This window comes from Myxine glutinosa, chromosome 8, assembly GCF_964187855.1.
Source record: "Myxine glutinosa chromosome 8, kmMyxGlut1.1, whole genome shotgun sequence".
NCBI lineage: Eukaryota > Metazoa > Chordata > Myxini > Myxiniformes > Myxinidae > Myxine > Myxine glutinosa.
Window position 1 is genome coordinate 78797715 of NC_136268.1, and position 24653 is coordinate 78822367.

Here is a 24653-nt window from a genome sequence, read left to right on the forward strand (position 1 = left end):
TCCTCTCAATTTAAGTATTCCTTGCGTCAGACCAGGTCGGTTTCTGTACAATAAAGCTTCATATCTATGAATGGTAATATAGCTGATCTTCATACTTATGAATCGCTGTATTCCTGTATACATCACAATGCTTATAAATGACAGTGTCCGTGCCCGTATTTAATTCCCACAAAGATCGAGAATCATCTCTTCACCTGAACCAAATTTCAAATTTTTACCTGTCGAGTCAGCCATGAATCTGAAACTGGGTAGGAGATTCATATTTAAGCTGGACAATGATCTAAAGCACAAAGCTAAAGCCACACTGGCGTGGCTGAATTAGAAGAGAATAAATATTCTTGAGTGGCCCTGTCAAAGTCCTGACTTGAACTCAATTGAACATTTATGGCGAGACTTGAAGACTGCAGTCCATCGACGATCCCTATCAGACTTGGCAGAACTAGAGCAATTTTCACATGAAGAATGGACAAAGATTTCACCATCTCACTGTGCAAATCTGGTAGAGACCGATCCAAAAAGTTCTGCCCCACCTTGACCACGATACTCCTCACCCCTCTGTTCTCAGCCAACCACCCCTGCTCAGCCAACCACCCCTGCTCAGCCAACCACCCCAGCCAAACACCCCTGCATTGCTGACATCCCTCCTTACACAATCCTCCAATCTCAACCGCGGTCTACCTCTTTTTTGTCATACCTTGTTCCCTCAACCTATCCGCTCTCTTCTCTTTGCCAAAAAAAACGCTTCTTTACACCGCACTTTAGGCTCGGTTTGTAAGCCACCATCTACAATTCCAAAAGAAGAGACATGATTACTCTTTGAAGGAAAATCTTTTTCATTTTTTTTTATCCTCAAAAATAGACCACAGTGAACACACATTCGTGTTAAAACATTGGCCTTTAAAACCTACCCTTATGAAGAGGGACAGCCATCTGTACAAACACACAAACTGACATTGTGTTTTATATGGTAGTTGAGGACTCATGTTGGTGTTTAAGTATGCCTCTTTGCAGTACAGTCTGCATTCTTGTCTTGGTAAGGAAAATCTTATGATTCTTTGAATTTCAGCTGAGACATTCAACTTGTATTTGGCTTCCTGGTGTTGCACTTGCATTGAACTAAAAGGAACTGTGTTGTGCACAGTGAGATATGGGTTTTCTTATCTCCAACTCTATTGCACTCGTGTCTGTCCATGCTTACAAGTCTTTCCACTGCCTAGCGATCCATGTTCCAATATATATTTTATCTTTTCACATTGACCCAGTAGATGATGTACACCGCTCCTTTCCTATTCCATCTCCAGGCACTGCATGATGTCATCGCCAGGCAACGAAGGGGGCCCGGCGATGATGCGCGCTGAAAGGGAGTACTCAGTTTTCACTCTGGTTTTTGTTTTCTTTCTTTGTTTCTTGTTTGTTTGTCCGGGCGATGTCTCAGCCATCCTTTGAGCTAGTAAGCTGAAATTTGGCTACAATAGAGAGGACGTGCTTTGGCAAAAACAATCTCTTTTGATGTTTTTATTCATCAATTAATTGTTTAGTTACTTAATTATTATTATCGATTAATTAAGTACTTATTTATTTCCTTTCTAATCTGGGCCATATCTCGGGCACCTTTTGAGAAAGGAAGCTGATATTTAGACATGACAATGACCACGTTATTTGGCTGTAAAGGGTATTTTTGATTTATTGATTAATCAATTAATCGATTAATCATTTAATTATTCGATTAATTACTGAATTTTTTTTTAAAGTTACTAATTCGGATGAAACGGTGGTGGTTTAGGTATTCTATTAGGCAATTGATTAATAATTTCATTATATTTATGATTATTACTTATTTATTTTCATTATTAATCACTTTTTTTCTCATCTGGGCAATATCTCAGGCACCTTTGGAGCTAGGAAGCTGATATTCAGACATGACAATGACCAAGTAAGGTGGTTATAACAGATGTTTTTATTTATTGATTAATCAATGAATCAATTTTAAAAAAAATCTATTAATGACTTATTTAATTAATTTTCAAAAAGTTACAGCTTCGGATGAAACACTGGTGGTTGAGGTATGCTATTAGACAATTGATTAATAAATTATTTTACGATTACTATTTATTGATTTTAATGATGCCATTAATCAATCAATTATTGTACATCTCTCCCTCCCAATACCGTCTCCATGTGCTGCACCGCGGTATCGCCGGGCACCGATGGCACCCCGGCAATGCCACACGCTGGAGGTTGTTATTTATTTATTTGGCATGGGGGCATGTACTTTGAATGCATCTGTACTTGTTTATTTTTCAGTTTGGCTAGTTATTGTACCGCAAAGCTATGTAACCAAACTTTTGGTGGTAAATGTTTTTTTTGTTTTTTTTAAAGGTGTATTCTGGAATGAAAGGCTTGTCCTGGAGTGCATCCACCCACTTTTGTTTGCATTTTCCATAATCTGGTGATTTGCTTCATTTGTGCGTAGACTTGCTGAGTTTTGATCATTTCATGTTTTGCACACAGTGTGTTAGTTGTAGGTAGGGGAAACAAAGGAGCTCCATTTCTATTTCCACTTCAAGCTTATCTCCTACTTGAACACCTTCTGCCTTTAAGTATACCATACTGTTATACAGCAGGTAGATCTACCCCTGATGCTTCTTTACATCTGACTGGCATTGCTGACATTAATTGAACAACATAGCTTATACTGTATATGCTACAGTTTTTTCTTATTGAAATTCGCCCGAAGCAAGGCTGAGAGCCACTAAATGTTAAGAACCACAAAGAAGAAGAAGATGAAAACTGGCAGAACCTTCACCTCATCCTGAAACAAGGACACTTCTTCGCAGAACCACTGTGCAGGAGGGGGTAACTAGGCCACTCGGAAAAATAAATTTTCCTATCCCTACAGTACAGTAATGCAGTTTATTGACAGACAATATTTGCATTTATTTTTATTGCAGAAGCATTTTGTTTACTGCTAACAACAACTTTAGTAATACGCATTCTTATTCACCAAGGCTGCTGTCGCTGAACGATTAAGGTGGATGGCCGCAGTGCATTCACCACCATTACGTATCTGATCAAGGAGACTGTGTGGCAGTGTGCCATTTGGTTGTGGGAGTAAGCACACTCATTCCCTACAACTCCATAATTATTGTGTTTTCAGCATGTTTTCAATAGAGTGATGAACCTTATTTCGTATAGTCAACTATGTTTGGTAGTCTTGTCAAATTTAAATATTCATACGAATCCTGATAAGTTGAATGTTCCTTAACTTGAACAGTTTGCATAATGAATTTAATTAACTTAACGGAACGCTACTGCATAATTAAACGCATCTCAGAATTAACAAATATGATCCCTGAACCCATGTAAGGGAAATTTGTTTGTTTAGGATTTCCCCCAAAGGATAATCTATCTATAATTCCAGCAATCTCTGTGTGTCTGTCTGTGTGTCTGTGACCGCTGTTTCTCGACAACCACGGGTCCGATATACTTTTAACTTGCCAGGTATATTGCTGGGGACCCGAGGATGTGCCTTTTCAAGGTTTCATATTAATCGGACAATTACTTACCGAGCTATGTCCAAAAAACGATTCAACCAATCAGAGAGCAGCGAACTATCGCGTGTGCCGAACCGTTAATGCAATGCAAGCGTTAATGCGTTAATGCAAGGCTTTTCTTTTTTCCCCTCTTCTCTTTCTACTTTTCCTTGCGATTAAATTGCAAACAGCCAAAATACGTTGGCGCTAATTGAATAATTGGCCATTAACACTAAAATAATCGTAACTGCGATATGCCAACTTCCGGACAGTGCAGCCTTCCATGTTGTTGTTGTTTGCAGCAGCTGTTTGCAGCAAGGCAAGGCTTTTCTTTTTTTCCCTCTTCTCTTTCTACTTTTCCTTGCGATTAAATTGCAAAAAGCCAAAATACGTTGGCGATAATTGAATAAATGGGCATTAATAGATAGATAGATAGATATGCGATATGCGAACTTCCGGACAGTGTGCGCGTTACGAGCTGACCGCCATTACGGTACGTAATTCGATTTCTTATGCGCATTATTTCTCCCAATTCAGTCAGAGCGAAGGGCGGAAGCGAAGAGCGTTGTTATTTTTTGTTTACGGGCGTACGGGCGGGGTAGAGCGTACGGGTAGCGTTTTTTTTTTTTTTGGGCAAGGAACGGGCACCCACGTACGGGCAATGCCCTAGTTAAATTAAAGAGTGGATCTTGTGTTCAGGGCACGTGAGCATGAAATGCTGCTCTGGGACCACCCAGTGCATACCAACAACGACTACACAACAACTGCCAGCACGAAAACTCACAAGGAAATTACACAACTCAAGATCAACCACTCCATATATGGTACCACCATTACATACCTTTCAAATCCCTCTTCAGTGAAGCACCTAAGAATGCAAAAAAACAAAAACAAATAGCAATGCAAACACCAAAATCCAAAAGAGCAATTTTTTAGCCAGCACAGTATAATGGACTGTTCAACTTTTGACCAGCATGATGAAGTTGCAGGGCAACCTCAAGAAGTGTATACCAGATCCAAGTCTTTATTTTGTAGTATCAAATAACCAATAGAGAAAATAGAGGCCACAATGATGTTTTTAATTTCCTGCGGGCATATTCCACCTTTTCCACAATATCAGCTTTTAACAAGTTTCTCCCTCATATTATTATAGTGCACCTCAAGCTGCTATCTCTTCTGCCAATATGAGCTATGTTCACAGCTTAGATATATCTTTGATGGGCACATTGGCAAGGGTGGTGCAGTTGATGCATTGCCCCCTGTAGGTTATAGCAAGAATTTGTAATTTGGTCATGGTGCCGGTGATCGGCCTACTCTGATAGTAAAACCCAGGCTAGAAGCTCAAAGGCAAGTGTGCATACTTCTAGGGTCTCGGCCAGTGTTTCTCAGCCGGATTTACCAGACGACCTAGCATCCTGGTATTTGGTCGCCATGACTCATTGTTATCCCCTACAAGGGTTGAAAAAATATGGAATGGGGATTTTGAAAAAAAAACACTTTACTGGAAAAATACTGGGTTCAAGTGGGGAGTTTTCTTTAACCCTGGTGGGGGAAACTGAGCTGTGCCAATTAGTGCCAACCCTGACTACAGGAGCAACAAAAAGACTAGAACCTGGGCCATTTTTATTTCCTTTTTGCACACAACATGTCAATTCGGGGACGACTCTCACTCAGTGAACATCGTAGTTCGCTCTCAACACCGACCAGCCTGTTTCTGGCTTTAGTTTTGATCATTACTAAGCTTGAGAATGCAGGTTCATATCAGTAAGTTGCTGGGAACATCACAATAACCTGTGTAACTACTTAGCGCAGACTGCTCGTGACCCACATGGAAACTCCCTCACGGCCCCCTTGGGGGTCATGACCAACCGTTTGAGAAACACTGGTGGGGTTGACAATGTTTGAGAAACACAAACTAACTGCTGTCCTGCCAGCCCTGGTGATCATGAGCAAACACAAATGCAAGTGAAAACATATCTTGATATTCACTTGAAAAAGTTCACAAGGATATTCCTTTATGAAAACCCAAAGATAAGGTCATAGCCTCACTTTGTACTAGAGAGTTCATAGAACATCTTACCCCACGCAGTCTAGAGAAAAAGGACATGGGAAGGGTATTTTCAACTCTTGCATTGTGTTTCCAAACACGATCTCTATTTACGACAAGGAGTTGCTATTTTTGTCTGAATCTCGCTGTCTGCCCTCAAAGGGTGCGGCGAATTGTATTGGTTGAGATGGCATAAAGTTTTGCCCAAGTACTATTAAACTGGAGGTTTCTGGAAGTGCAAACAAGGTGATTGGTGTTCTACTATTTTCAAGTATATATATTCAATTGAAATAAGATAGGAGTTTTTAAGGCTGTAGAAAAAAATTCAGAAGGTTACCACCATTGATACACCCTCTTTTACACCACATTAGCAGGGACCCGTGGAACTGAAAACCCTCCCTTTTTAGGTGCTGTATAGGCCACTAAGCGCTGCTTCGCATGCTCCTGGAAGTTTATGTTTACCCTGCGCTTGCGAAGCGAAAAGCGGTGTTAAGCATTCTGTTAAGTACGAGTGTGTGCCGTACGTGTGTCGTGTGCTAGCAGTTAAATTCAGTTAAGTCAGCCAGCAGTTAAGTACGAGTGTGTGCCGTACGTGTCTGTATTTTAAAAATTCATTTTCTCGGCAAGTGTTGGTGATTGACATGAAATTTTCACCATAGGAGCGCCTCCTCCTGTAGAATATCTGATGATTATTATGACGTCATAGGTCACGTGGTACAGGCGCCATCTTGGAAAAATTTCGCACCTCTATATCTCTGAAACCACTCCATGGAAAAAATTGAGACCTAGCTCATTGTAACCGACTCCCCATGGGGAATAAGATATGTTAATGATGATGTCATCGGTGCCTTCATTATGACATCATAATTCGACAAATACAACACTTATCCATCCAACAACAAACAACATGCATTTTAAGGCCATTTTCCCTGCGAGAGTGGGGGTTAGCCTTGTGGTCCCCATGACAATCTTCTCCAAATTATTTATTCATCTGATCATTATTTTAAAAAAATTCAGCAACTGTTGGTCTGATGGAAACGAAATTTTCACCATAGGAGCTCCTTCTCCTTTAGAATATTTTAATAATCATGACGTCATCGGTCATGTGGTACAGGCGCCATCTTGGAAAAACCGAAAAATGTTGCACCTCTATATCTCCAAAACCGCTGCATGGAAAAAATTGAAACATGGCTCATTGTAAAGAACTCCATATGGGAAATAGGTGTTGTTAATGATGATGTCATTGGTGCCATAATTATGATGTCATAATTCGACAGGGGAAACGCTTAGTCTGATCAGTTTGAAATGTATTGAGCATGATCTATGCAACATTTATATTAGAGAATATAAATTTATGATGTCATCGCTCACGTGGTCTGGCAGCCATATTGGATCAAATTTTTAAAATGTTCAAAAACAGAAGAGTTGGCTCGCAACAAGTTGACTGCACAGGGTAAATATTCTATGAATACCATCTAGTTTAACAATGTAAAGGAAAGGGCATGGCGATTGTGAATATGACAGTTTCGATGATGTATTCAGCCTGAACTGCATGAGAATCAGAATGCCGGTGGGTGGAGTCAGCCTCCCTCTCGTGACATCGTTGTGGGTTGAGTCAGGCCAGCTGTCCAACCAATGGGCAGAAAGATAAATAGGTGGAAAAAGAGAAATAGGCAGAAAGAGAGAAATAGGTGGAAAGAGAGAAATAGACGGACAGAAAAATGTCGCTACTTCAATATATAAATGACTTAACACGTTAAATTAGTTGTTGGTGCTTGTTGTTTGTGTCCTTTATGACGTCTTTAAAAACAGTAAGTTTCTTGTTTGGAATGTTTTGAAATTTTTTCAAAAAAAAATTACTTTACTCCTTTCTGCGCATGCATGGTCGGGATGAGATTCCATACAATTTGCCAAATTTAAATCTAGACAAACTAGGTGGTCGCCTGGAGCGGCAAATAATGACGGAACTATTCATGAAATTACATAAGTAAGCATGCGGTGGGAAATGAAAAGTGTACATCTACTGATATACATCACTGACATCTATAAAGGAGACTACAGATGTTGTAAGTGTTGGGGCCTCTGTTCAGGTAAGAGCTCAGGCATGTCAGGAGATTATTATCAAAGAGCATCTTTCAAGCTAAAATTGATCAAAACATACAGTACATCCGTTCCTCAATGCTGCAAGGAAGACTTGTTGGGCTATCCATCTTGTCAATAGAACTTGAAATTGCACAAAACATTGACCTGGAGGAACTTATTTCTACATTTGGTAAACTGAAAGCACAGAAATTAAATTCTGATGATCAATTCTGTTGCAGGAACACATAGTATTACATCTTATGAGGCATAGTACACATTATAATGTGAATTTCTTCGAGCACTTATCCTGTGAAAAGTAGAGAACACTGAGAATGTAAATCTGTAATTACAGATTAAGAAGTGTTATTTATGCTAATGCACAATATTCATTTTCAAAAGTTAATTATGGGAGGGAGAGGGGAGAGGCGGAAGTGGGGATGTTTACCTAGGGTTCACCTATGGTTCTTAGTCCATACCCTTACACCGTCCCTGGCTAAACTGCAGATTCGTGTTCCAATTCATGTTCTGATTCGTGTTCTGTAGTGTTCAAAATATAAAATTCAATTGAAACGAAATAGTTCTTCGGTCATCGACTTACATCTGTTAAACAGACAGACAGAGTGAACCAATTGCTTAACCCCGCTTTGCGCTACTCGTGCGGGGTAAAGATTACTACAGCTTCAGTATGACGTAAGCCGACACAGATGCGAAGTTATGGTCCTCGATGTGCAGGATTTATGTTCGACCTTTGAGAATCACATAAACCTGTTCCAAATGATGTAGTTTTACAAAGAGAGGAGTGAAGGAGTGTTTGAGTTTAATTTCTGAGAGCACGATGTGTTCGAAGTGTGCTCACCGCGTGATTACATTTTTTTTCTTTTTTTTCGTTTATATGGAAGTACAACAGGCTTTATGCAAGTAAATGTAACATTTACACACCACTGCATGTAGTAATGATTACAATAGGATGGATAATATTGAAATAGTACAAGGGCCATGCTGTTCAGGAGCTAAATATCACCTTCCCCTTCCCCTCTACACCAATATGTTTTGAGCAATTATCTATAATATCGATCATAATAAAGGAGAGTGTGTGTCAGTGAGTGTGTGTGTGTGTGTGTGTGTGTCATCAAAGACTCCAAAACCATGTACCTAGCGCCCGAAAACTTTGCATGCATACTAAGGGAACTCCAAGGATGTCAATGCATGAAAACTGGGTATTTGGGTAAATTTAAATGTTGGAACCCATCTGTGGATCGGTCCCATCGGCCGATGGGACCGATCCACAGATGGGTTCCAACATAAACACCACTTTAGAAGATAGTTAATGGCTTACCTTCATGAAAGGCATATCCTTGGACAGCCCAACTTCACATTGCAGGGGTCTTAGTCGACATTTTCTTTCGGCCTAGTCAAACATGCCTTGCCTTGGAACCACAGTGTACTCTCATATCTAATTAAAGTATATAATCAAAAACTGTCTTCAGATTTGAGGATCGCAGTTGATGGACTAAGTTGTCAAAATCTGGTGTAAAATCTGAAAAATTAAAGAAATTACCAATTATTATAACGAAGTGTATAGCTTACTAGCAATAAGCAAGGCTCCCTCCATATTTACACAAGAAAACGTAAAATTGCCAAAGCATTAAACTTAACCCCAGCTCTCTCTGTGCTCTGTCCCCCCAATATTCCTTCAGGTCGCACAAGATCTGCCTGCAACCCTCTTATGGTTAAACTGCCAAAATCTAGGCTCCCTGCTCACCTTCACTCTTTCATTCCCATTTTCTCCCGCCTCTGGAACAAACTCACCCACTCCCTTCAATCCCACTCCTCTCTCCAGGTCTTTAAAACAGCTATTCACCACCATCTCTTATCTTCCCCCATCCAAAACCTTGATCTTTTCTACCCCCGCTAATTCACCCCAGATACATTTTTTTTTTTGAAATTCCAACTTCTTTCCTGGAAGTCCTTGCAGTGTTCATATGTTTTATACCTCTCCCACCTCCCCCCAAGCCCTCCCCCTCCCACATTTCTCCCGATGTCCCTGCTCTCAAATGTTGTGTTTGTGTCCTTCCCCCTCTCTCGCCATCTTGTCTACCGCTCCCCTTATTTTTTGTGTTTTATGTGTCGGTTTGACTTTTTTGTGATTAATGTTAGCTCTTTCACGAGCCTCGTTCTTGTATACAAAAAAAATAAACAAAAAAAATAACCATTTATACTGTTCTGTTTTTCTACTGTTTCCCCAAAGTTTAACTTCATTGAGCGCAACACAAATAATTAAGGAGGTGAAGGCTCCAGTGACGTGAGGAGTGGGCATGGTGACCACAGCTCAGTTCTATGTGGGGACATGCCTGGAGTTAGGAAGGCAAAATAAATTAGATGATTAGCATTAGTGAAGGAATAGGACAAGTGAATTGTGAATTAAAGAGAGAATTGAAAAATGTTTTCAGTGGCTACAAAACAATGAATCCCCACACTATGGCAGGATGGCCGAGAAGAATGTATACTCGCTCTAAGCTGTTTAGCTTGGGTTCGTATTGTGTCACCTTTTTTGGGCGATCTGCTCTAATTTAGGATGTTATTTCATTTCATGAGGAGCTTGGAGCAATGTTATCTACAATATGAAAGTGAATGAAACATTGTTTGGTTGGTTGTGACGCTATTCATTCATGTTTGGTTGGTGATTTGATCCCCTTGTGATTTTGCGAGCCTTTGGGGTGACTTGATCGCCTTGTGATTTTGCGAGCCTTTGGGGGTTGATTTGATCCCCTTGCGCTTTTGCGAGTGTTTGGGGGTGATTTGATCCCCTTGCGATTTTGTGAGCATTTGGGGTGACTTGATCCCCTTGCGATTTTGCGAGCCTTTGGGGTGACTTGCTGCCCTTGCGTTTTTGCGAGCCTTTGGGGTGATTTTATCCCCTTGCGATTTTGTGAGCCTTTGGGGTGACTTGCTGCCCTTGCGATTTTGCGAGCCTTTGGGGTGGCTTGATCCCATTGTGATTTTGCGAGCCTTTGGGGTGATTTGATTCCCTTGCGATTTTGCAAGCCTTTGAGGTGACTTGATCGCTTGCGATTTTGCGAGCCTTTGGGGTGACTTGATCCCCTTGTGATTTTGTGAGCCTTTGGGGGTGATTTTATCCCCTTGCAATTTTGCAAGCATTTGGGGTGACTTCATTCCCTTGCGATTTTGTGAGCCTTTGGAGTGATTTTATCCCCTTGTGCATACTTTATGCACATGACGTCAGCATCATGTCACATTTAGGGCCAGGGCCTTTGCACATTTAGGGCACATTTAGTGCCTTTGGGGTGACTTGCTGCCGTTGCGCTTTTGTGAGCCTTTGGGGTGATTTGATCCCCTTGCGATTTTGTGAGCCTTTGGGGTGATTTGATCCCCTTGCGATTTTGCAAGCATTTGGGGTGATTTGATCCCCTTGCGATTTTGCAAGCCTTTTTGGGTGACTTGCTGCCCTTGCGATTTTGTGAGCCTTTGGGGTGATTTGATCCCCCTTGCGATTTTGCGAGCCTGTGGAGTGATTTGCTGCCCTTACGATTTTGTGAGCCTTTGGGGTGATTTGAACCCCTTGTGAGCCTTTGGGGTGATTTGATCCCCTTGTGAGCCTTTGGGGTGCTTTGATCCCCATGCGAGCCTTTGGGGTGATTTGATCCCCTTGCGAGCCTTTGGGGGTGATTTGATCCCCTTGCGATTTTGTGAGCCTTTAGGGGTGATTTGATCCGCTTGCGAGCCTTTGGGGTGATTTGATCCCCTTGCGAGCCTTTGGGGTGATTTGATCCCCTTGCGAGGCTTTGGGGTGATTTGATCCCCTTGCCAGCCTTTGGGGTGATTTGATCCCCATGCGAGCCTTTGGGGTGATTTGTTCCCCTTGCGATTTTGTGAGCCTTTGGGGTGATTTGATCCCCTTGCGATTTTGTGAGCCTTTGGGGTGATTTGAACCCCTTGCGATTTTGTGAGCCTTTGGGGTGATTTGAACCCCTTGTGAGCCTTTGGGGTGATTTGATCCCCTTGCGAGCCTTTGGGGTGATTTGATCCCCTTGCGAGCCTTTGGGGTGATTTGATCCCCTTACGCATACTTTATGCACATGACGGCAGCGTCATATCACATTTAGGGCCAGAATTGCTCGTTTTGTTTAATTTATCCTTTGTTTAATAAACTCCGTGGCATTATGGTTCGAGCATCCGCTCTGGGTCTGGGAGGTCAGTGGGTCAAACCACTGCTCAATCCACGGCTTAATCCAGGTGCTCTCTTCTAATCGGAGCTCATGGATGTCAAACATAAAAAAAAAATTCGTCTTTCGCAATAACTTTTGGAAGGAGTAGGTCACCATGTGCCGAAATGCCTATGAATCCCTGTCCTAATCGGGCAATAGGGGTAAGTAGGGTATGACATATAGACACCATACCTATGTCCCCAGAATATAGCCATTAATAATAATTTGTGAGTAAATGGTTTTGATAATTACTATTTAAAGCAAAGTAGAGTATTGTGGTAACGTCCTTTTAGAGCAAGCATCCCTTTTTTAGCAAGGTTATTATTTTAGGTTATTATTTTTAGCAAGGTTATTATTTTAGGCAGCACCAACGTTTTTCACGCTTTTCTAACAATACACCCAACACTAATGAGACATAATCGCCCGGGATTTAAAACCCATTATTGTTTGTTCAATGCCTGTTGGCAGCTACTTTTAGGGTAGTTAGCACTCGAAACAAGATTTGCTATAGCACGGTGAGTTATAGGACTATATGGTGTTTTGTTTGGACCGAAGGGTATAAGTTGGGGGAGAGATTGGGGGAGTTGATGGGGGGGGAGAGAGAATAAAGGAAGCTATATAGCTGAAGTGCACTCTTCAACCTTCAGGACGCTCGATGCGCATTTATCTGAAGCACCAAACGAGACGCTTTGGCTTTTTATCGGTTCGAGGCACAAAAAAAAGTCATTTAGCGCTTTATCAAAAGCTCACGAAAGCAGCACCTTCAAAAGCGCGCGCTATCTCGAGAGCCTTTGGGGTTGCTCGATCCCCTTGCGAAGGCTCTGGGTGGTGACACCTCGCGAAAACCAAGGCGTTACCTTTATATTTAGCACGGAGAGCTGCTGCGTGTGACAGCGACGCAAAGAGACAATGATCCACGTTTGATATATTTGTATTTCCAAAGCAGGTGCAGCGCAGGGGATATATTTGTGATGGACGTGTAATGCACGCTTGCTTTTCACTTGACTAGTACCGTGGGTTCCAAACTCGACCCAGCTATAAACTGTCGCCCTGGTGTGCTGCGGGTAGTACGTTGTATCAATGTGTTCGTGGGGTATGCTTACACATTGTGTGAGCAATAACAAGCCATGCTTTGTACGTAGGTACATAATAAATAGAAGCTTTATGATTATAAGCAAGCATCACCGACCTGCTGCTGGATATCAATTTACGTTTATTTATATATTTATTAGCGCTGAGGAAGCGCCTCTAGCGAATGACTTCCAGCCAGTGTAACGCTAATTCCTGTCACAGGAATTCTGAGATCATATAAGTGGGCGTGGCAGTTCCTGATTGGTTCGTGTTGGGGAACCCCTTCTCGCTGCCGACGTGACGTAAATTCGCGCACGCGCACTGGTGAAGCGCGAGATTCGGCCCAAGGTTCTTATTATTATTATTATTATTTTTGTATACAAGATCGAGGCTCGAACCATGATCGAGGCTCGAAATTCCATGCCCGAACCTCAGCGCAATCCAAGAGGATTCACTTGTTTATATTACGGATGCGTTTACGGTTGTTTACGTAAATTTCCATTTATGGACGCTTTGCGACAGTTCTGAGATGTATGTGTGCGCGTACATGTGTGTGTTTGTATGTGTGTGTGTGTGTGTTTGTTTGTATGTGTGTGTGTTTGTGTGTGTGTGTGTGTTTGTATGTGTGTTTGTGTTTGTGTGTGTGTGTGTTTGTATGTGTTTGTATGTGTTTGTGTGTGTGTGTGTGTGTATGTATGTGTGTGTGTGTGTGTTTGTATGTGTGTGTGTGTGTGTGTGTGTGTTTGTATGTGTGTGGGTGTTTGTATGTGTGTGTGTGTGTGTGTGTTTGTATGTGTGTTTGTATGTATGTGTGTGTTTGTATGTGTGTATTTGTATGTATGTGTGGGTGTTTGTATGTGTGTGTTTGTATGTGCGTGTGTGTGTGTGTGTATTTGTATGTGTGTGTGTGTGTTTGTTTGTGCGTGTTTGTATGTGTGTGTGTTTGTATTTGTGTGTGTGTGTGTGTGTGTTTGTATGTGTGTGTGTGTTTGTATGTGTGTATTTGTATGTATGTGTGGGTGTTTGTATGTGTGTGTTTGTATGTGCGTGTGTGTGTGTGTGTATTTGTATGTGTGTGTGTGTGTTTGTATGTGTGTGTTTGTATGTGCGTGTGTGTGTGTGTGTATTTGTATGTGTGTGTGTGTGTTTGTTTGTGCGTGTTTGTATGTGTGTGTGTTTGTATTTGTGTGTGTGTGTGTGTGTGTATGTTTGTACAGTACGTGTGTGTGTGTGTGTGTGTGTGTGTGTGTGTGTGTGTGTGTGTGTGTGTGTGTGTGTGTGTGTGTGTGTGTGTGTGTGTGTGTGTGTGTGTCAATCTTCATTGCAAAGGATTACTGCTGTCGTATACTAATAAAGATGGTATTCTTGGGAAGGTAATAATCGATTTACTTGGAACAAAAATTTGTATCAATTTAATGTTATAGGTGTCTGGTTTAAAAGCCCATATTTCCGAGTTTGAAGGAGAAGAGGTGGGATCTTGAGCTTTAATGTGATGCTTCCTGCTGTCAAAGAATTATAAAAATGGTATCGTTGGAAGGTTAATACCGTATTTTTCGGTGTATTCAAGTCAATGCGTAGTATAAGTCAAATTGGCTAATTTTCTTATTTTTCTTTCCTTCATTCATAGATAAATCGATTTGGAGTACAAGACGAAGCCAGATCAACTTTTGCTAGTTATCAAAACTGTTATTCAGAACAATATAATTAATTCATCCAATGACACACAACACATCTCTGCCTAGGTACTTCCAGGGTCATGAATATTAATGAGAAAAACTACTTTGTGGGATGACCTTTCCGATAGATTAGGAATGTAAATAATTTTTCAACATGTTTGTTATCACATAGATGTGCAGTATTTAAAATAAGCAACCCAATCACTATTAGCACTGGCTCATCCCATGGTGTCTTTAATTCACATTACATATTGTTGTGGTTCACTACTCATTAACAAACATGAACACCTAAAAGTTATTGTAATACAAGCAGATTTTAATCCATGAAAGAGCTTATTCACTGAGCACTGTGTTTTACATTAACAATTATACAATTTATTTCAGAAAATATCACACTTTTCAATTTTTTAATTTATGCAATTCAATGTCTTAAAACATGGATTCCGAGTACACGTCGAAGCCTGGACATCCGGAAAAAAGGTATCGACTTATACACCGAAAAATATGGTAATCCATTTACTTGGCTGAACAGCTAATAATCGATTTACTTGGAACAAAAAATAGTGTCCATTTAATCATACAGAAGCCTGTTGTAAAAGCCCCTCTTTCTGGAATTGTGGAAAATGACCGGATTGGAACTTAATTTCGTGGTTCCAAAGGTAACATTTACTCATTTGGTCCTCTTTTTCCCAACTGTGGAACCAACTTCCACATTCTCCTCAATCTCATTCTTCCCTCCAGGTCTTCAAGACACCTGTTCACCACCATCTCAGATCATCCTCAATCCAAACCCATGATCTTTTCCACCCTCGTTAACCCCCTCCCCACCCACCTCCACACTACCCCAAGCGCTCCTCCTTCCAGGTTTCCAGTTTTGTCCTCATGGGATTTTCCTTTCTTTATCCATCTCGTCCACCCCATGCATCCTTCCCTGCCCAGCATTCCTCCCCACACCCATTGCTTGTCTAAGTCTCCCACTTCAACTCCGTTGTTGGGGTCACCCCGCTCCCTTTTACTGTTTTTCTTGTCATGTTACACACTGATCCATTCAGTGTACCAGCTCTTCCACGAGCCTTGACTCTATTTACAAAACAAACAATCAAACAAGAAATATGTCGTGCATATCACAATACTTGCAAAATCTCTAAAATAAGTTGTTCACCTTTGGCTTATGTTGACGTTGTGGCCTATGTTGACCTCAACAATAATTGGTGGTTGAATTCAGTGACCTGACATGCAAATCCTCTTCAAATTTCAAGTCAATCGGATGAAAATTGACAATTTTAGAAACTTCATCGATGTTGACCTTTTCACCTTTAGACCTCAAAAATAATTTGTGGCTGAATTGAGTAACGTGATATGCAAATACTGTTGAAATTTCAAATCGATCAGATGAAAATTCATGACATTAGAAATTGCACCTAAGTTGTTGACCTCTGGCCTATGTTGACCATGTGGCCTATGTTGACTTCAAGAATAATTGGTGGTTCAATTGAGTGACATAATATGCAAAGCCTGTTCAAATGTCATGTCAATTGGATGAAAATTGACAATTTTAAGAATTTGGCCTATGTTGACCTTTTGGCCTATGTTGTCCTCAAAAGTAGTTGGTGGTAAAATTTGCAAACTTGATGTGCAAATCCTCTTCAAATTTCAAGTCAATTGGATGAAATCTGATGTTTTTAGAAATTCGACAAAGTTGTTGACATTTGGCCGATATTGAACTTTGACCTTTTGACCTCAAAATAAAAAGGCTTCTTGCATCTTGCTTATGACCACTCCACTATTTTGTGAAGTTTCGTGAAGGTTGCTTTAAAATTGTGACCTGTAGGAGATTGACATGCAAACAAACAGACAGATAAACAAACGGACAGAATAACGCACACGACCAATCAATATGCTTGAAAAATCTTCGATTTTCGCAAGTAAAGAACCTTAGGGAAGGACACGGAAAGAGCATACAAATTTATATTTCGTAATACTTTTCGAAACTGGATGGTATTCATAGAATACTTACCCTGCGCAGTCAACTTATTGCAAGCCAACTCTTCTGTATTTGAACATTTTTTTCTTTGATCCAAAATGGCTGCCAGACCACGTGAGCGAAGACATCATAAATTTATATTCTCTAATATAATAATTGTTGCTTAGATCACGCTCAATACATTTCAAACTGATCAGAATAAGCGTTGTCCCTGTTGAATTATGACGTCGTAATTATGGCACAAATGACGTCATCGTTAACAACACCTATTCTCCATATGGAGTTATTTACAATGAGCCACGTTTCAATATTTTCCATGCAGCGGTTTTGGAGATATACTGTAGATGTGCAACATTTTTCGGTTTTCCCAAGATGGCGCCTGTACCACCTGACCTATGACGTCATGATTATCATTAAAATATTCGAAAGGAGGAGGCGCTCCTATGCTGAAAATTTCGTGTCCATCAGACCAACAGTTGCTGAAATTTTTAAAATCATGATCGGATAAGTGTTGTACTTATCGAATTATGACGTCATAACGAAGGCACCGATGACATCATCATTAACATATCTTATTCCCCATGGGGAGTTCTTGATAATGAGCCAGGTCTCAATTTTTTCCATGGAGTGGTTTCAGAGATATAAAGGTGCGAAGTTTTTCCAAGATGGCGCCTGTACCACGTGACCTATGACGCCATAATAATCATTGCAATATTCTACCGGCGGAGACCCTCCTATGGTGAAAATTTCATTTCAATCGGACAAACGGTTGCTGAGAAAATGAATTTCTAAAATGCAGACACGTACGGCATATGGCACACGTATGCAGGTGAATGCTTAACCCCGCTTTTCGCTTCGCGAGCGCAGGGTAATAATGGGAAATATATATAAAAGTACATGGAAGGGGTACCACTTCCTGTGGTACTTTGTGTTCCAGCGACGTCGCTACAATGCCACCACTTTTCTCACAACGCTCAGCAGGACATTTCCTTCGAAGGAATTTCCTCCTTTTGAAGGATGCCAAAATGATGGGGATTGTCCATGCTCCTAACCTTTTTAAATGCTCAAGCAAGGAAGCAGCAATTAACCATTTTTAAAGTCTTTGGTAGCTCCCACACCGCTGACTTTGCAGGGTTTGAACCACGGACAGACCTCCCAAACTCACAGAGGATGCTCTAACATGCTTTAACCGTTACACCACCAAGTCTGATATGTAATTTAATTAATAATCCGGGTAATTTGGATAGATTGTTTTTAACATCAACATCGTGACACCATTCATGTTTCACTCGTGTTTAGATATACAATCTGTTCATTCCAACCATTCAAACTGGAGCCTTGGTTGTTGTTACCACCTCGTTACCACCTTCATTTGTGGTCCATTAACTTTCTCAAGCCCAAAACTCCAGTTTTATCCTGCAACCTTTTTATGTGCCTCCACTGACGAAGTCGCCGGAGGCATTATGTTTTCAGGTTGTCCGTCCGTCCGTCCGTCTATCCGTGATAGGTTTTCGTTACCGCAATAACTTGAGAACGGCTAAAGGGATCTTAGTCAAACCTGGTGCAGGTAAGTATAATGAGGTAAAGATGAATGGATTAGATTTTGGGGTCAAAAGGTCAAAGGTCAAAGGTCAGAGGTCATGTTGGGTAAAAATGTGATAACTTGTGAACAGCTGAAGAGATTTAAATTAAAATCATTCTTAAAGCCATCATTATTGGAGTTCTGCTCCGTCCAACATCTCAACTGGTATTATATGGTTGTACAAAGACCATTCTTCGTTGTTGCAAACTGGTAGAGTTTAGTTATATTTGTTCACGGTCATCATAAAGGGCTTCACAGTCAATATTCAAGTGAAGAAGTACGATTGGGTATATCTAGGTATATTCTGGAGCAACCAACTTTGACACGAGTTACATCAGAATGCAGTCGCACCCAAGCTCATGCAATTTGGGTCCGCAAGACTATTGCAGAATTATGAGGTTGCACATGTTTTATTAATATTTCATCAAAGGATTATAATCGTTCCAAATGAGTGAGGTACAGTACAGAGTCAGGCTATGAATAAAGGTTGCACGACAATCTCCCAACGGGCGGTGCACACCACCAGATATCACGAATCCTGAAGGGCCGAATGACGTTAAAGTGTAGGTGTTTCGGATGTTATCTTCGCATTACTGTCTACCTACCTCTAAGACACCAGAAGTTATGCAACGTTTTCTCCCAAACTACACTCTCGTTTTTTCATCCGCCTCACTCCTCCATCTCCCCCGACCTTTCACTCTCATATCCTCCCTTTTTCCATTATGACATTTTCTCCCATTTTCTCACCAGTGAAGGTGGCTCTTGCACGTCTCAGATGTTTCCCCAGCAGGCAAATATATAATTTGCAACAACGTTAGCCGACGTCAAATAGACGTTGTGCTCTTGTTAGATGTCGCCTGATGTAATTTCAACCGATATTCAACGTTGAAACCATATCCAATGCCCGCTGGGTCAGCACTTCATTCACAAATGGAACAAGAAAGACCAATCAGGTTGCAGACCCTCTTCGGGATGTGTTTTCAGTGCTTTTTAAGGCTTTTGTGTTAAAACAAATAGGGCGACCGAACCACGTGACCTATGACATCATCATTATTATTTTTTTCTCCACCAATTTATCCCTAGATTGTGCTCAAGAAATTTCATCTTGATCGGATAAAGTTTTGTACTTGTCGAATTATGATGTCATAATGGAGGCACCTATGACATCATCATTAACATATGTTATCCCACATGGAGAGTTCTTTACAATGAGCCATGTCTCAATTTTTTCTTTTCATCGTTTTCGGAGATATAGAGGTGCAAAATTTTTCTGTTTTTCCAAGATGGTGGTCGAACCACGTGACCGATGACGTCATGATTATTGATGACGTGACACTCGATTGTGCTCAAGAAATTTCATCTTGATCGGATGAAGTTTTGTACTTGTCGAATTATGACGTCATAATGGAGGCACCTATGACATCATCTTAAACATATTTTATTCCCCATGGAGAGTTCTTTACAATGAGCAATGTCTCAATTTTTTTCTATTCAGCGCTTTCCGAGATATAGAGGTGCAAAGTTTTTCGTTTTTTCCAAGATGGAGGCCGAACCACGTGACCGATGACGTCATTATTATAATTTTTTTCTCCACCAATTTATCCCTAGATTGTGCTCAATAAATTTCATCTTGATCGGATAAAGTTTTGTACTTGTCCAATTATGACGTCATAATGGAGGCACCTATGACATCATCATTAACATATGTTATTCCACATGGAGAGTTCTTCACAATGAGCCATGTCTCAATTTTTTCTATGCAGCGCTTTCAGAGATATAGAGGTGCAAAGTTTTTCGGTTTTTCCAAGATGACGGCCAAACCACGTGCCCTATTACGTCATAAAAAATTCTCCACTAATTTATCCCTAGATCACGCTCAAGAAATTTCATCTTGATCGGATGAAGTTTTGTACTTGTCGAATTATGACGTCATAATTGAAGCACATATGACATCATCATTAGCATATTTTATTCCTCATGGAGAGTTCGTTGCAATGAGCCATCTCTCAATTTTTTCTATGCGGCTCTTTCCGAGAAATAGAGGTGCAAATCTTTTCGGTTTTTCCAAGATCCCGGCCGAACCACGTGACAAATGACGTCATAATTATCATTCAAAAAATTATACAGGTGGAGTTGCACCTATGGTGAAAATTTCTTGTAAATCGGACCAACGGTGGCAGAGAAAATCATATTTATTCTGTGCGGACAAACAGACAAAAGGACTCAAATGCAATAACCTCTCCTCCTGTGAGGGTAATAACTCTTAATGTTGCTGCCATTCTTTTTATTGAACGTTTTGTCGCTCAAAGCGAATCGGTTTCACCTATAATAAAATGCTCCATTCATTCATATTTTACGAAAATGCATCGAAGCAAGATGTCGGTGAAGCGATCGGTGGTCACACATAGTTTGATAAGTCCCTGGGAAGAAGTCCATCATTACATAAGTGGAACACGTAGGAGGAATGAAAAGTAGGGTCGGAGTCACGTACTGTGATCACGAGCTGATTTAGGGGACTCCTGATTGCATGCTCCGTCAGCACCGCTGCGCCGCACCCCGCTCGGCAGGCATACGTCTCGCTAATGGGCGTAAATTGCGTTTGCTTAAGCGACGAGTTCACCTCAATTACTTACCGGCCGTCGGTGTCCGCAGATTAGGTGTCACGGTGTCCAGATTAACAACGAGCCTTTGCAACGGCGTGCCGTGTGTCCCTTCATCCTCTCGCTCTGTGCCTGCCGTGTGCTTGGGAAAATTATACTGAAAAGTACAAAGGTGATGCTCGAAATTCCCCCAACAAACTCAGCCTTCCTGCCTTTCCTGTCGATGTCCGCTTTGTATATAGTATGTGATAAACATTATAACGAAAGTGACCTATGGGATAAGGAGAGGAATTCGATTCGTCAATTATTTATTCAAAATATGGGTTGAGATAAATAGTTTTGTATTTCTGTAAATAAGGATTGCCAGGGTCTATTGTGTTGAAAGCCTTTCCCCCACTTATCTTCACCCCCCCTCCCCCCCCCCCCCCCCACTTCCCATGCCTCCTCCCCCCAAGCCCTCTTCCTCCCACAGATCTCCCGATGTCCCTGCTCTCAAATGTTCTCCTTGTGCGCTTCCCTCTCTCTCCCCATATTGTCTCCCGCTCCCTTTATCTTATGTTTTATGTGTCAGTTTGTCTTTTTGTGATTAATGTTAGCTCTTACATGAGCCTCGATCTTCTTTACAAAAAAAAAAAAAAACCCCTCCACTTCATCCCTCTTGGTTCAAAAGCCACTCCCGCCATCTTTTTTTATTGAAATTTGTCCTAAACAAGGCTGAGAGCCACTAAATGTGAAGGGCTACAGAGAAAAAAGAAGAGGAAAACCAGCAAAACCTTCACCTAGTCCTTAAACAAGGAAAGCTCTTCACAGGACCACTACGCAGGAGGGGGTATCTAGGCCAGGTGGAAAAATACATTTTCCGACCCTGATCGGGTGTTTATTTTTCGGAGACAACATCTCCGTACTGGATGTCCGTTGGCTCACCTGCCCTTTGTCAGGTGTTCTTTTTAGTACAGGCAGGGAGTCAGAGTGACCCTCCCCATTAGTAAAGCCAGTGATGGGTGTCAGTTTAGTCGCCGATAACCCGACCATGCGGTAGGTAGCATTGAGTTATATGTTACCAGTGGCAGTCCCAAAAGATTGGCTGTTCTACCATCTACCATCACCTGGCCAAGTTAGGTGGTTCTGTGAGACCACGTGGTGCTTCCCCTTGACGGTTGCATCCGGATGCGCTTTTATTGGTCCGCACTGCATCTGACCAGCTTTTAATGGTTACAGGAATCATCGAGAACCAACGCCGATGGGATATGTGTCAATTTGTGCCGTCACGTTTTGAGATGCTAAATTCCGTGAGTCCAATCGTTTTAACATTACAATAACGAACGCAGTAATTAATGAATTGGGGCAAGTATTGCTTCCACAATCTCCCATTTTCATCCGCAAGTAAACAAATTAACAACAACCACATATCAATTACTTGCGGTGTGACATGTGGTTGCCCTTAATTTGGTTCCTCCTAACATTTCAAATTATCTTGGCCTCGCAGCATGGCATAGCACCCGGTCACGTGACATTTGGTGGAAGGAATGTAGGATTCCGGGGAGAGGGGAGCCCCCAAAACAAATTATTATTCAAAACTGAGCATATTTGCTTCAAAATTTTATGTATTTTAATCAGACTTTGGGTTGGTTTAAGCCTGGTGTTGGCTTAACGGTTAAGGTGGCTGGCTTAAAATCTTACAATCATGGCCAAAAATATCGGCACCCTTGCACATTTTTCAAATAATGCACAATTTCTTCCAGAAAATTGTTGAAATAAAAAAATCTTTTGGTATCCACATATGTATTTCTTTGGTTTGCAGTGGAACAAAACAAAAAAAAAAGCTGAAAAAACCACTAAATCTTAGCTTATTCCACACATAAAGCCTAAAATGGCCTGGATAATATCATTGGCACGTTTTAGAAGTTGTTAAAAATAATTAGATATCAAGCAGGTGATTCTCCTTTACTTTGGAATTGAACTCACCTGTGTTGAGCTTCAAGTGCCTGCAATATAAAAAATAGCACCGCAAAGCAGGCGTAACCCCTCAGCCCATGCATGGTGAAAGGAAGCATTGATGATAATTTGTTATTTGAAGCGAAGTTGTATACCGAGTAGGATTTTGCAGTAAAGAAAGTTCATGATAGTGGCGAGCCAACCCCAACACACACTGCAAAAATGAATTTAATCGGACAAGCCATTCTGCTCAAAATTGACGGAAACCAATTTCAAGATGGCTGCCGTGGCGGCCATATTGAAATTCGCAGCGCGCCCATGAACCTTCCTCTACTCAACCCCAACACACACTGCAAAAATGGATTTAATCGGACAAGCCGTTCTCCTTGAAATTGACGGAAACCAAAAGTTGACAGACGCCCGGACGACAATACCCCTTAGTCCAATTTGGGCTGAGGGGTGAAAATCACTCATTCAACCAGTTTGAATAGAGAAAAGGAGTCATTCTGTTGTTTTGTGTCACTGTGTGTATCGCAATGAGCATGGAGAAAAGAAAGAAACCCAGAGAATTATCTGAGGAGGTCAGACACAAGATTGTAGCCAAGCATGGACAATCTCAAGACAACAATTCCATCGCCAGAGGCCTTGATGTTCCTGTGTCCACCATATGCAATGTTATCAGGAAGTTTAAGGCCCATGGCACTGCAGCCAACCTCTATGGACGTGGCGGCAAGATCAAACTTGATCGAAGATTGCAGCGGAGGATTGTTCAAATGGTGGAGAAAGCACCTCAATCGACTCCCAAACAGAATCAAGCTGAACTTCAGACACAAGGTACGACAGTTTTGACTCGCACCATCCGTCGCCAACTCAATGAAAGGGATTTTCCATCGTAGAAGACCCAGGAAGACCCCACTGTTGAGAGGGAGACAAAAGAAAGCCAGACTGGAGTTTTTCTAAAACACAACTGAACGAGCCAAAATCCTTCTGGGAGAATGTCGTGTGGACAGATGAGACCAAATTAGAGCTTTTTGGTAAAGCACATCATCTCTATGTTTACAGAAAACAAAATGAAGCCTTCAAAGGAAAGTACACCTTCCCTACAGTCAAATATGGAGGAGGTTCAGTGCTATTTTGGGGTTACTGTGCTGCATCTGGCACTGGGTACCTTGAATGTGTGCATGGCATCATGAAACCAGGAGATTTCCAAGGCATTTTGGAGCGCAATGTTCCACCCAGTGTCAGAAAGCTGGGTCTCCGTCAAAGGTCATGGGTCTTGCAGTAGGAGAACGACCCCAAACACACTTCAAAAAGCACCCAGGAATGGTTCAAGACAAAATGCTAGACTGTTCTGAAGTGGCCAGCAATGAGTCCAGATCTAAATCCCATTGAACGCCTGTGGGGAGATCTGAAAACAGCAGTTGGGAGAAGGCACCCTTCAAATCTGGGGGAACTGGAGCAGTCTGCACAAGAAGAGTGGGCCAAACTGCCAGTAGAGAGGTGTAGGAAGCTAATTCATGGCTCTAGGAAGTGCTTGACTGCAGTTATTTTGTCCAATGGCTGTGCTACCAAATATTAAGACGAGGGTGTCAATAATTTTGTCAATCAATTTATTTTAATTTTCTGATTTAAAAGGATATATTAAGTTTTGAATCAAAAACAAAGGTTCTGTAATATTAACAGTAAAAGAAGTAATTGTGGAGACCAAATACTTTTGTCAATTTCAACTTATTTTTAGAGAAAATTGTGAGTTATTTGAAAAAAGTGCAAGGGTGCCAATATTTTTGGCCATGACTGTAGGGTGCTAACTTTGAGGCCCTGTTGTGCTGTTAAATAACATCAGGTGGGTTGACTCAGCCTGTCATCCTTCTGAAACATGTAAAATGAATACCAGCCTACTGGGAAGAATAAGCCATT

The 24653-nt window shown here is 41.3% G+C and overlaps 1 long non-coding RNA gene across 2 annotated transcripts in view; it reads right to left on the reverse strand.

The window, feature by feature from the left end:
* The window catches only part of LOC144893294 (uncharacterized), an 83536-nt gene extending 62522 nt beyond the window's left edge, over window positions 1-21014 (reverse strand). For both annotated transcript variants that reach the window (XR_013624327.1, XR_013624328.1), the window contains exon 1: window positions 20835-21014. This is a non-coding gene — a long non-coding RNA (uncharacterized LOC144893294). The remainder of the gene's footprint in view (window positions 1-20834) is intronic.
* Between the last annotated feature and the right edge of the window lie 3639 nt (window positions 21015-24653).